Genomic DNA, 11395 nt, shown 5'->3' with positions numbered 1-11395 from the left:
GTCCTGAGTTCAAACCCCAGTACCACAAAAAAAAAAAAGTTTTATTAGGTAACAGTATTTCAGGTAGATGAAATAATGCAGGGACCATGAGGAAAAATATGTCATCTTGGAGGAAGGAAAAAAATGACATCTGAATTGTGGATGAGAGGATGTGTGATGTGATTGGAGAACAAGTTACACTATAATGTGAATTTTATTCTAATGGAAGTCCTTATAAAGGTCCTAGTGCTGTGGAGAGACCCTGTGTTTGATCTCTGGTACCATAATATAAATTTATAAATAATAAAAGGACTTAGTGCTAGTTAGTAGTACATAGTTCTAATTTGTGAGTAAAAGGTAATCTGAGATTGATTGAAGGTGGATGATAAAGGCATCATAAAGAAGAAGAAACCTGGTTCAAAGCAACTCAATATACAATGAATTTCTGTGGCTGATCATTGGGTGCTAACTCAATGTGAGAAGAACAGAGAGAAGGCAATGGTTGGAACGTTTTATAAGAAACATGGCTGAGTTCATGCCTTATTTGTAAGACCTTTGTTTAGGAAATGTTTATTGAAGATCTAGAAAGAACTGAGAAGAACCCTTAAGACTATTTTCAGAGTCTCTATGTAGCTCAGTAGTAGAGTGCTTGCATTAGCATATGCAAAGCCCTGAGTTCAAGCCCAATAGGTGAAAAAAAAAAATACCCCCAAGGAAAGGTTTGGACAAAGTTGGTTTTCTGAAATTTACACTGTGTTGGGAAAGATGGCATTTGAAGTAGGTCTTAACGGAGTTTTAGGATTTGGACAGATTGGAAAACCAACCAAGTGTTCTTTCAAAATGTGTAACCTTTAAGCATGTTCTCTTAAAGGATGTACTTTGAATTACTACCAAGAATATATTTGTGTATGTGTATATGAAGTAAAAAGTATTGTGGAGGTACATGAAAGTTGCAAATGGAACCTAATTTGTATAGTTAGTACTAAATAAAATGGAAATGGAATGACTTGAAGCAAAGCATAAGGGTCTTTGAATTTGAATACTATGTCAGGAATACACAGTGCCTCTTGAGGTGCTTTTGAATTTTAATCAGCATTGACTGTGACTGTAGTTTTGGCCTCTTAGTAAGTTTTCAGTGGCACCCAAAGTGTCACCATAGGCTGCCAACATTTTCTTGCCACCATTTTGGTGGTGTGGAGGGATGGGATTCAGAAACCTGAAGACTGACTTGTTGACAAGTTAAAACTACAAATTCTTGTTCATGAATGCTATCGTAGAATCTTTTGGAGACCTTCTATACCTCGGACCTTTGTTTTACTTGGTTAGTTTCCAAAGTAGAACTTACCCAGTTTTTCTTTCATTTTCTCTTTTTTTTACCCTTCGGAACTGGGGATTGAACTCAGGGTGGTGTGCTTGGTAGGCAGGTGTGCTACCGCTTAAAATCATTTTGTCCCAGTTGTAGGACATTGCTCCCTTCCTTGAACAAACTTTGATGGCCTGTAATCTTACCTACATAGGAGGCTGAGAGTGGAAGCATCACAGTTTGAGGCCAACCTGGTAAAATTTTCGAGAGTCTATCTTAACCCGTTGCTTGGGTGTAGTGGCAGACACCTGTCATCTCAAGCTACACAGGCCATCCTGGGGTGGGGTGGGGGGAATAAAACTATTCAAAAAAACCAGAGTTAAAAGGGCTGGAGGCATGGCTCACGTGCCAGAGCATCTGCCTAGCAAGCTAGAAGCCCTGAGTTCAAACCCCAGTATCACCCCTGCCCCCCAAAAAAATGAAACCCACAAAAAACTTTGGGTTGTGCTCAAGTAACTGCTGTTCAATAGTAATTGAACTCAGTTTCTTCTCAGAACCTTACTGAAACAATTCTCCATGATGGGTTTAGTTTCTTAACATTTGTCTGCAATGGTGTGCTGTTACTCTTGTGGTGGTACTAGAATTTGAACTCATGAACGAGGTTGTTAGGTGGTGCTCCTACACACATACACCTTGAGCCACTCCACTATCCCTTTTCTGTGATGGATTTTTTTCAAGATAGGGTCTTGCTAACTACCCTGGCTGGTTTTGAGCTACGACCTTTCTGATCTCTACCTCCTGAGTAGCTAGAATTATAGCCCTCAGCCACCAGCATCCTGATGCTCTATGCCTTGAGTCACTAGACCTTTTTGTGTGTGTGTTGGTGTTTTCTTGATAGGGCTGGACTCCAACCACTATGCTCCTGAGTAGCTAGGAATGATTAACAAGTGTGAGCCACCAGCACCTGGAGCAAACTTTCTCTGGATCCTGGTTACTACTGAACCTAACTGGGCGGTGACTGGAGATGCAGAAAGGACACAGGATAGACAGACAGTGGGATTAGGTGTGTTGGGTGCTCCGGTGGAGATGTACAACCCTCATTGCTTCTTTATTCTCTTCATTTACTCTGCTGCTTTTCTCTATTTTTTTAAGGCCTTATTCCTTTACAGTTCTTTAAAACCTTGCTTCACTATTCTTTAAAATCTCTTTTCTTAGATTCTCTGTCCCATGTTTTTTATTAGCCTTTCTTTAGCATTCTCTCTCCTTGCCCCCAGACTTGCACTGTCCCATGTTCTCTCTAGCTTTTCTTTAGCTTAGCTTTTCTAAGCCTATGTATAAAGTTCTTGGTGCAGATTTTCTATCAGCCCCTCTTTAGAAATTCCCCTTTAGCAATCCTTTTCCCTTCAGCAATCCTTTTCCCTTCAGTGAGTCTCTTTTTTTTATCCAGTGGTAAATGATGGAGCAGCAGTTCTCAGGCAGGGGCATGACATTGAAACAGGAGAAACCTGCGTTCCTGTTGACCCTAAACATCTTAGGAAAAACAGTTGAATTGCATCTCGCTTTGCTTATGACCAGTTCTCATAGGCTTCTAATAATCCACTCTCCACAAGCACCAAACTGGTGCTTTTTGTGGGGTTTTTTTTTTGGTGGTACTGGAGTTTGAACTCTGGGCCTCACACTCGCTAAGCCAGACAACCACCATTGGAACCATTCTGCCAGCCCCTTTTTGTGTTGGGTATTTTTGAGGTAGGATGTCGGGATACTCTTGATCCCCGCCTCCGGAGTAGCCAGGATTACAGCTGTATGCCACTAGCACCCAGCTTATATATTTGGGGTTCTTCTGGCAGTACTCGGGGGTCCTTGCTAGGCAGGTGCTCTATCACATGAGCTGCTCCACCAGCTGCTGCTCATTCTTGCAGATTTTACCTTTATACCTGGAGTTTTGGTGCCGTGAGCTCATTAGCTAGAACAGACCAAACCATTATTTACAAAATCACTTCATTACATCTTTAACCTCTCTTCACTGCTTTAATCTAATTTCTTGAAGTTGCCCTTTGAAATCTAGTGCATTTTGTGGTAGGTGCTCAGTAAATTGAGTGGGCTTTTTTTTCTTAATTAGGATATGCTTGTTGTACAAGGAGGATTCATTGTGACAATTCTGAGTAGGCTTACATTATACACTGGTTAGATCCCTCTCACCATCTCCCCTTCCCCCCTCCCCCGTCACTCCCCTCCTTGTCCCATTTACAGCAATTCCAAGAGGTTTTGTTGTTCTGTCTCACATATGTATATGAAGCCCATCAACTACATTCTCTCAACTTCACCCTGCCACAAATACCTCCCCCCCCCACACTACCTATTTTACAGCCCTGTCTTTATCCCAAAGTCAGTGTTTAAAGGTGTTTCTCTATGTATCCCCACTGTGAGTATACTTTAGTCAGTTCAGCCCCTTCTGTTACTTTCCCTTACCCCTTCCCTCCCACCCCTCATTCAGTATGTGCCATTATGTTCTCTACCTACACAGATGTAATGTGTTCTGATATTGTTTTCCTTTCCCTCCTCCCCCTGAGTTCCATAGTGTAGTTTCACTGTTACAAATATGTTCTACATAAAAGTTTGTATATGTTTGGTTTTGTCTGTATGTTTATCTTTTGGATCTGTCTTCCACATAAGAGAGAAAACGTGGTTGTTTGTCTTTCTGAACCTGGCTTCACTTAACATGGTATACTCCAATTATGTCCATTTATCTTCAAACCACAAGGTTTCATTTTTCTTTTTTAACTTAGGGCTGAATGAATATACATTTTCTTGATCCATTCATCAGTTGTAGGGCATCTGAGTTGTTTTCATAGCTTGGCTGTTGTGAACAGTGCTGCAATAAAAATCGATGTGTAGGTGTGCTATTGTATCCTGTCTAAACATTCCTTTGGAATCACTGGATCATATGACAGTTATGTTTTTTGGCTTTTTAAGCAATCTGCATACTGCTTTCCTTTTTTTTTCTAATTTTCTTTATTCATATGTGCATACAATGATTGGGTCTTTACTCCTCATTACCCCCCCCCTTTCCTTAATGGTTGTACTAATTTGCATTCCCACCTACTGTATATAAGGGTTCCTGTTTCACCACTTCCCTCGCCAGCATTTGTTTTTGCTCTTGAAGGTGCCTGTTCTAGCAAGGTGAGAGGAAATCCTAGTGTAGTTTTTATTTGCGTTTCTTTAGAGCCAAGGAAGTTGAATACTTCATGTATTTATTGACCATTTGTATGCCTTCCTTTGAAAATTCCCTATTCAATTCATCTGTCCATTTCTTCATCAGGATGTAGATTCTTTGGGGGTTGAGTGTTTGAGCTCCCTATAGTTTCTGGATATTAGTCCTTTATCAAATGAATAGCTAAGATTTTCTCTCACTCTGTAGGCAGTTTTAAGTCTGCTGACTATCTTTTGCTGTGCAGAACCTTGGATAAGTTCTCTAAAGCAGATCAGCAACAGTGCTGTACTGAAGATAAATCACACAGTCTTGTCAGTCTTTACCAATGTGTAATATACATGGTAGATGGATAATGTTCAGTCATGGACAATGAAACTTTAAAAATGTGGGTCTGGTGGGTCATTCCTGTAATCCTACCTAATTTGAGAGGCTGAAGCAAGAAGATTGAAAGTTTTCGATCACCCTTGGCAATTTGCTGAGGCCTTGTCTCAAAAGTTCAAGGGGTCAGTTGGGCGCTGGTGGCTCATGCCTATAATCCTAACTACACGGTTCGAAGACAGCCCATGCAAATAGTTCATAAGATCCTAACAAAAAAAAAAAAAACCCCCCCAAGGTGTAGGCCGAGTTCAAATCCCAGTATTACAAAAGAAAACTCAGGGTCAAAAATTCAAGGGATGTGGGTATATGTAGCTCAGTGGTAGAGTGCTTGCTTAGCATGTAGAAGGCCCTGTGTTTAGTCCCCAGCACAGGGGGAAAAAAAAAAAAGTACCAGAGTGTGATGATACATTTTTGCATTTGCTAGACTTCTAGTGCTGTGAAGCAATTGTCTAAAAAGACAGACCCCTTTTTCACTCACATCACTGACTTCCACATCTGTTCTTCAGATTCTGGTCATCTTCCATCACCATCCCCTTCTGCCACACTTGTCTGAAGACTTCATTTCTAATTCATGAATATAGTAAAAGCCAAGGCCCTTGGCTTCTAGATACTGTCTCTACCACTTTTTCCTTGAGACAGGACCTGAATATGGAAGCTAGGCTTGCCTGGCCTTGAATTTGAGATCCTCCTGCTTCAGCTTCCTTAGTGCTGGGATTCTAGAACTATGTTGCCATAACCTGGCTGATATCTTTACTATGCTCCTTAAATCCATCAGTCTTTGCTGCCTTTGTAGTGCCTCTCTTTCTCTCTCTCAGATTCAGTCTTGCAAACTTTTGCCTAGGTGGGCCTAGAAGTGTGATCCCCCTGATCTCTGCTTTTTAAGTGGCTAGGATTAGAGGTGTGAGCCACAACACCTGCCCTTAGTGGACTCTTGATTGTTTCTTTTTGTTTGTCCCTCCTCCCCCAACTGCTTCCCTATTCCTTTGTTTGTTTGTTTGTTTGTTTTGATACAGGGTCATCCTGTGTATACCAGTCTGGCCTTGAACTCATGATCCTCCTGCCTAAGCCTCCCAAGTGTTGAAATTACAAACACATGCAATCACACTTGGCCTATTGTCAGTATTGGGATTTGAACTCAGAGCTTTGCACTTGCTAGGTAGGAATTCTTATCACTTGAGCCATGTCCCCAGCCCTTTCTTGCTTCAGGTAAGGTCTCGAGTTTTGCCTGGGCTGGCCTTCCATATAGCTGGAATTATCATACTTGGCTTATTGTGATGGGGCTCTGCCTAACTTTTTGCCCAGGCTGGCCTTAAATCACCATCCTCCCCATCTCTGCTTCCTGAGTAGCTGGGGTTACAGACATGAGCCTTTGCACCCTGCATTGTTTTCTCATCTTTTCAATGATTCCTTTTCCCTTAGGATAAAATTTGATTGGTATAAGAGGTAAGAGTCAAGATTGCCACTCAGGTTTCTCAGAACTTTTGTAAAGACCCTGAATAATCTGACCTCCGCTTATCTTTATAGCTTCATTTCTTGTTATTCTCCCCTTTTTCTCCAGTTAAGTTCTCAATTCTCTCTGAACACCCAGTCTCTTCCCCTTACTACTTTTACTTGGGTTATTTTCATTTCCCACACCTGCCAAATTATAGTTGCGAGATCATTTCTTCTTAAAAATCCCTTAGCCTTCAGGATCACTTTCATATGTACCTTCATCTCAGCAGGTATGTAAGTGTTACATGTTTGTACTGTGCTGCAGCCTCCCTGTTCATGACATTTCTAAAAACCCATACTTATGGCACTTAAAGAGAAGCATTTAATAATTACCAAATTCTGCTGGGCACTGGTGGTGGCTCCTAACTAGGGAGACAAAGATAGGGAGATCTGCAGTTTAAGGCCAGCCCGGGCAACTTGTTCCCCAAACCCCCATCTCCAAAACAACCAGAGCATAATGGACTGGAGGTGTGGCTCAGGAGGTAGAGCTCCTCCTCTGCAGGTATGAAGCCCTGCATTCAAACTGCATTCAACTAAGGTGCAGTAGTGGGTTAATTGGTTTCCATCAATACAGGCTAAAAAAAGATACCAACACAGAAAGACTTGCCTATATTTGAATATTGTGCAATTTAATTCCTGACTGAATCATGCTGTTTTGAGCAGTATCTTTGGAATAGTTACTTCTATCATAACTCATTTCAATAGGGAAAATCCCTTGGACAGAAATTCTGGGAAAAAAAAGGTTCAGTAAGATTGGTAGGATTTTTGTTTTTCTTTATTTTTGCGGTGCTGGGGATTGAACCCAGGGTATTGCATATATTAGGAAGCCCTCTACCACTGAGTTACATCCAGTCCAGAAGTTTTAGAAAGTAACTTTTTCTCAAACTCTGGATCCTCCTGCTTCCACCTCTTTAGTGCTGAGATTACAGGCTTGCACCAACATACCCTGTGAAAGGAAAGTTTCTATGGATTTTCTGCCAGAATAAATTCTTGTTTCCTGTATAGTAAAAGATAGCTCTAGTTTGGAATAGTGGCAGGCTAGACCAGGGATTGTAATGTATAGAAGATCACTAACTTCTATAACTGACTTTTTTCTTTTTTGGTGGTACTGCGGTTTGATTTCAGGGCCTTGTGCTTTTGAGGCAGGTACTCTAACTGAGCTATACTCCCATCCCTGGTACACTTAAATATGAGGAAATGGCCATACTTCTATCTTTTCATCCTCCTGCTTAACCTGTGAAAGTTTTCTTTTTTGTATTTTAAGTTTTAGTTAATTAAAGACTATTGTGAATTTATTCATGAAATGTAGCATATTTATATTCTACTTTGTGCCTACAATTACTGTACTTTAAATTACTGTTTACTTTAAAATGTTATATATGTTTTGGGTGTGCTGTGGTATATGCTAGTAATTTCAACCACTAGGTAAGCTGAGGTGGGAAGATTGCTTTAACCAGGAATTTTGGCTAACCTTGGACAACATTTTCTACATCTGCAGAAAAAGAAATGTTTATGTGTTAGTCCTTTCACATTATAAATTCTAAATCAGAAACATTTTCCTTTTTTCATTAATTGGTTGGCTGGATAATATCTTTAAATACATTTTTTGAATTGTAAGACACACATAATAAAATTTACCATCATTTTTAAGGTGTACAGTTTAGTGGTATAATGTGCAATCCATCACCACCATCCATTTTCATAACTTTTCATCTTGTAAAACTGAAGCTCTATACCTATTAAACAGTATCTCCCCATTCTCCCCACTTTCTCCTACTTTTGGATACAACCACCTTTGGTAAGCACCATAACCATTTTTTGTCTTGATTTCTTCAGGTACATTTTAAAGAAAGAAAATATAGGGCTGGTGTATTTCCTTAGTCTGCATTACTTTTGAATTTTTTCTATTCGAATATGACCAACAACTAAGCTGAATGAAGAATTCTCATCAATATTTTGTAAGTTTTATACCTACTGGGATGTATTGTTGCTATGGAGAACAAAATCAGCATTTTCCCCTCCTTTATAAACTTTTTTGTGTACTTTATATGATTTAAAAAAAAAAATTAAGTTCACTACTTTAGCCAGAAACTATCCTTATGTTTTCTTAGTATAAGATGAACCTTATATACAGACATACACACACGAAGTTGGAACTATCAGAGTTACTATTCACCTTGCAGTACTTTTTTTTTTTTTTCATTTTTTTTGGTGGGACTGGAGTTTGAACTCAGGGCTTCATGCTTGTAAAGCAGGTGCTCCACCATTTGAGCCCTATCTTCAGTTTATTTTGCTCTGGTTATTTTAGAGATGGGGTCTTAAGAATTATTTGCCTGGGCTAGCCTAGAACTGCAATCTAACCAATCTCAGCCTACCAAGTAGCTACGATTGCAAGTGGGAGCCACTAAGTGCCTGTCTTAATCTGATTTTACTTTTGAGGGTGGTACTGGGGTTTGAACTTAGTGTCTTCTGCAAGCTAGGAAGGCATTTTATGTCTTGAGCCATGTCCTCAGCCTTTTGGAGTACTTTTTAAACTAGCGTGAAGAGGTAAGTCTTGGTCATAAGGCTCAAAAGTAGGGAGATAAGTGTCTGCAATAAGTAGAGAGAGTTTAGTGGCTTCAAGGAGGGCTGTGTTGACAAATACTCTTTTTTTTTTTCTTTTCAGTACTGGGGCTTGAACTTGGTACTTGAGCCACTCCACCAGCCCTTTTTTTGTGATGGGTTTTTCCAAGATAGGGTCTCATGGACTATTTGCCTGGACTGGCTTTGAACCAGAGATCCTCCTGATCTCTGCCTCTTGAGTAGCTGGAATTATAGACATGAGCCACTGATGCCCAGCTATGTGTTGACAAATATTCTGAGGCCAATTTGACTCATTGGGAAAGGAGTGCTGTAATTGATTAGTGATGTCTGCCCATTGTGAGGGATAGTAAGGTAGTATCTTATGTGGCAGGCAACTGACAGCCTTGTTTTTCCTAAAGAGCTATCTCAGATTGCCCTTATGAGAAGAATAGGGGCATGAACAGAGACACATGAAGACTTTTTAAATCCAGTGGTGCTAGCCAAAGGCAGTGGAAGGCCCAAGGCTGCTTAAGATTATAGGCTCCAAAGAGCTGATGTTGTGCTTTGTTACAGTACTGGCTCAGAAAATAACCAACCCTCTATGGACTATAACTCCTCTTTAACTGATTATTGTCTTGATACTCTCGTTGATGTATTCTGTTTTGCAATTCCCCCAAACTAATTATCATTTCCTGTACATTTCTATAATGTTTTCTTAGTGTGTGCTAAGCATGTGGAATGTACTTAAAACTTAGAATGTCAAAGTTGGAAATGCCCTACATGTCCTGACATTGGTTCTCAATCCTAAGTATACATCAGAGTCACTTCAAAAACTTTGCAAAAGCTGGGTGCTGGTGGCTCATACCTGTAATCCTAGCTACTCAGGAGGCAGAGATCAGGAGGATCCCAGTTCCAAGCCCGCTGGGGCAAAGAGTTCATGAGACCAGATCTTGAGAAAAACCCATCACAAAAAAGGGTTGGTGGGGTGGCTCAAGGTGTAGGCCCTGAGTTCAAACCTCAGTACCACAAAAAAAAAAAATAAAAAGCTTTACAGATTTTTCAGTCTCACCTTTAGAGTTTTTGTTTTTATTACAAGATACTTGGGGAACAGATTTGTGGGTATTATTTAGTTGGTTGTTTTCGGGGGGCAGTACTGGGGTTTAAACTCAGGAATTCACACTTGCTACCAGTGGTTAGCAATTGTTTAGTTTTTATCTACTCTTGTATTTCTAACAGTGTATATAGTTTTATATTTGTTACATTTTTCTATTTTACTATAATTTCCACAATTGTCAGACTGCATTATTACACAGTTTGTGATTGATCACTTATTTCCTAGATTTTACTCTTACAAGTAATTATGCTATGACTATAACATTATAGCACCTGTATTTTTTTTTTTTAACAAATGAACCAAACTGGACATTTTACAGAAGAATAAACTGAAACATAGAGAAGTGACTTGTCTGTTGCCACACAATTAAGGAATAGAAGAGTAAAGCTCGAACCGATCTTTGAACTTATGCCATGTCCTTCCATTGCCCATACTTACATCTTGTCCTTCATTTCATTTCTCTGTATAGCCAGATCTTACCCGTCTGCAAAAATTTATGAAAAATTACTTCACAGAGATGTTTCTTGCTCATCCACATAGAAGAAATTTGTCTTCTCAAATGACCTTACTGATCTTTTTTTCCTTTTCACTTTTTATCTAATAGTTATACTTTTAGCTAGGCGCTGGTGACTCAAACCTGTAATCCTAGCTACTTGAAAGGCAGAGATGAGGAGGATAGAGGTTTGAAGCCAGCCAGCCTAGGCAAATAGTTTTTGAGACCCTATCTTGAAAATACCCAACACAAAACAGGCCTGGTGCTCACTTCGGCAGCACATATACTAAAATTGGAACGATGCAGAGAAGATTAGCATGGTGCCTGCACAAGGATGACACGCAAATTTGTGAAGCGTTCCATATTTTTTAAAAAAGAAACAGGCCTGGCCGAGTGGCTCAGGTGATGGAGTGCCGACCTAGCAAGTCTGAGGCCCTGAGTTCAATCCCCAGTACTGACAAAAATAATTGTACTTTTATGCCTTAATTCCCTTACTAGAAACAACATCCACAGTAGTTAGGATTTTCCACCCTGGAACAAATTAAAATTCTAATAACATCCTAGCTATATAAACATATGCAAGTTATTCAACCCCCTATCCTGAGTTTTGTCTAAGATGGGATTAAATGAGTTTCTCAATGTACAACTCCTAACACAATATCTTGGATACAGCCTAGCAAGCTCAAGGCCCTGAGTTCAAACCACAGTACTACAAAAAAAAAAAAAGTTTCAGCTATGTAGTCTTCAAATAGTTTAAAAATAATGATTGATTTATAACATGTCCTAAGTAAATGTTTATTATGACAGTGCTGGAATCCTTCCAGGCATAATTCAGACTCACCTGTTGGCAGTAACTAGCTAATA

At 39.8% G+C, this 11395-nt stretch overlaps 1 non-coding gene across 1 annotated transcript; it reads left to right on the top strand.

Annotated features, from left to right (window-relative positions):
- The first annotated feature begins 10793 nt into the window (after positions 1–10793).
- On the top strand, positions 10794–10900 carry LOC141414254 (U6 spliceosomal RNA). The gene has a single exon (XR_012439316.1). It is a non-coding gene; the product is annotated as a U6 spliceosomal RNA (small nuclear RNA).
- Positions 10901–11395: the final 495 nt, after the last annotated feature.

Source organism: Castor canadensis, chromosome 11, assembly GCF_047511655.1.
Source record: "Castor canadensis chromosome 11, mCasCan1.hap1v2, whole genome shotgun sequence".
Classification (NCBI taxonomy): domain Eukaryota; kingdom Metazoa; phylum Chordata; class Mammalia; order Rodentia; family Castoridae; genus Castor; species Castor canadensis.
Note: the sequence above shows the minus strand (reverse complement) of the source record. Positions and strands in the feature narration are given on the sequence as shown.